We start from the raw sequence: 2,629 nt of genomic DNA, 5'->3' as shown, positions 1-2,629 counted from the left end.
CAAGTGGGGGAGGGACGGGGGGGGGGGGGGAGAAAGAATCCGAAGCAGGCTCCACACTGTCAGCGAGCAGCTCGATGCGGGGCTTGATCTCACCCACCATGAGATCGTGACCTGAGCTGAAACCAAGAATCGAATCTCAACCGACAGAGCCACCCAGGTGCACTAAATGTTTTCAGCCTAAAGTAAGCTTATCCTGGGGCATCTGGGTGGCTCAGCAGGTTAAGCAGCCGACTTCAACTCAGGTCATGATCTCACAGTTCGTGAGTTCAAGCCCTGCATCAGGCTCTGTGATGACTGCTCGGAGCCTGGAGTCTGCTTTGGATTCCATGTCTCCCTCTCTCTATGCCCCTCTTCCGTTCATTCTCTCTCTCTCTCTCTCTCAAAACTAGATAATTAAAAAAAAATTTTTTTTAAAGTAAAATAAGCTTATCCTAAGAAGTTAGATGCATTTCCTGTTAATACACAGACCAAGTGCCGAGGACACATGCACACGTATATGCGTGAAATCTTTTTCCTTAAACTACTGTTGACTAAAAAATACTCGCAGGCTGCAATGGTAGAATAAAGCATAATTTAGAAATTATTTTTCATATTATTACAATAGGAACCGAAATAGGAGATGGTGGGGAAGAGAAGAGGGACAGAGAGGGAGAGCAGGAGGTGGGGAAGAGAGAGGGAGGGACGAGCAGGGAGATCCAGCTGAATGTAAACCCGTGGGGCATAATGGACGACACTAGTTCCCGAAATCCTGTCTGTAAAAAACATTGTCAGGGAAGTTTTATGTCAATTTTAAACCCAGATCCTTGTCCCCCATCCCGTGTCTTCTGACCTGGGAAACCCGGGCTGGTGTCCTGGGGGACCTGGGCTGGCGTCCTGGAACCGACCCGGCTCACACGCCCTGCAGGGAACCTACCTACAGGGGTTCACTTTCAGGTTAGTAAAATTGTCTCCAGATCCATGTTTCATGCTAGATTCCTCCAGGGAACTCTGACGATAAGGGGGTTGGTTGCCAGATGGGGTCCAGGCATCAGTCCTTATAAAATCTTCCTCCATGATCCCCAGGCTCTGCCCACGTCTGAGGCGACTGTCTGGAGGGTATCATCTTTGGGCTCAGAAAACCTAGGACTCGAACACCCTGCTGTGTGACTTTCGACACATTAGTCCACGTCTCTGGGCCTCTGTGTTCACCTCTGGAAATTAGGGGACAAATCGTTTCTGCCCCAGGGATGGGAGCAGTGGTTCTTAAGCTAGGCTGCCTCTCGCAATCATCTGGGAGGTTCTGCCTGGGTCAGACCCCACCCCAGCAGAGTCAGAATGTATGGCAGCAAAGCCAGGCTTCAGTGTTCGTGAAGCTTCCCGGACGACCTCCTGCTCGAGAGCCCGAGGTTGGAGACCAAGTGCCCTCTCGTGCTGGTATCAATGCTGTGCTCCTAGCAGTAGGGCCTGAGGGTTTTGTGGGCGGCCGGGAGCAGCTGGGGTTTACTTCAGAACCGGCACCTGCAGGTGCGGGGTCATCTACTGGAAGCAGGCAAGCGTCCTAGTGGAACAGAATAGTCAGGAGAGAGACAAACAAGGGGTGTGCTTGGGTCTAGCACAAGACAGGGGAAGCTGAAAAGACTGGATGTGCCACCACTTCGCAAAAACTTTGGTTGCAACTTGTGGTCATTTTTTATGTGTGTGTCTTGGATTGAGGAGTTGATGCTGGGGCATCTCGAATTCTCCTCCTGACCTTTGAACTCTCACCTGTCCTCTTCCCGGGCGAGTTGCTGATGCTGACGTTCTCAGTCTTTCCATCTATGAAAGGGGAATTTCTTCGGTATCCATCTGACCTGAGACTCTGTGTGATAGGAGCCATCATATAACGCACACCGAGTGTAAAATCTCGAGAAAGGTGTGTGAGCTTCTGGGGGGTTCTCCCACTAGGACGGTCTAATTTAAAAAAGAAAAAGAAAAAGACCAATGGTATTTTCTCCATACCACTCACATAAAGACCATGCTTTCCGCGTATTTCTACAAAGACTGCTCTGTGTAAATTTTATGATTGTTACACACTATAATAATTAAGTAACAAAAAGCTATGGGGAAGATTACTTTCCCTGAGAATCAGAACAGTGATAATGAAACAGGGCCAGTAATCTGGCTTTAATGAAATGGGGAATCCAACCCACTACATCAGAGAAAGCAATAAAATGTGTTCCCATATCAATAAAACTCAATTCTCTATGTTCTTATTATGTAAATCAATACACCCTGCTCCCCGAAGAAGACAGCGCCTTGCCCTGCTGTGGGTTTTTGTTTTGTTTTGTTTTGTTTTTTCAGGGGTACCTTACAGCTTACTTCGTACGCAATTAGTGAATAAACAGGTCTGTTTCTGAAAAGTCCGTTCATCACATCACTAGATTGCCTGGATGGCATTTTCAACGGTGAAACAATTTGCACAGCAGATATACGCTTACGGGAAATTAGGCAAATGGTATAGCTTTAATGCATACGGGCAAGAAATTAATGTAAAATTTGTGGGTGCTCAAGCCACTCTTTCTAGTAATCCTTCCAAATCTGTATTTCATCTAGAGAGCTTTTATTTTAAAACCAATTTAAAAAGTCAATAATCATTAAATATGCAGACACA

At 46.9% G+C, this 2,629-nt stretch overlaps 1 long non-coding RNA gene across 1 annotated transcript; it reads left to right on the top strand.

Moving 5' to 3' along the window:
- The first annotated feature begins 370 nt into the window (after positions 1-370).
- LOC131519676 (uncharacterized) lies at positions 371-2,629 on the top strand. Its single transcript, XR_009265741.1, has 2 exons — positions 371-933; positions 1,063-2,629. It is a non-coding gene; the product is annotated as an uncharacterized LOC131519676 (long non-coding RNA).

The sequence above is a fragment of the Neofelis nebulosa genome, chromosome 1 (assembly GCF_028018385.1).
Source record: "Neofelis nebulosa isolate mNeoNeb1 chromosome 1, mNeoNeb1.pri, whole genome shotgun sequence".
NCBI lineage: Eukaryota > Metazoa > Chordata > Mammalia > Carnivora > Felidae > Neofelis > Neofelis nebulosa.
This window is presented reverse-complemented; position numbering and strand designations above follow the sequence as displayed.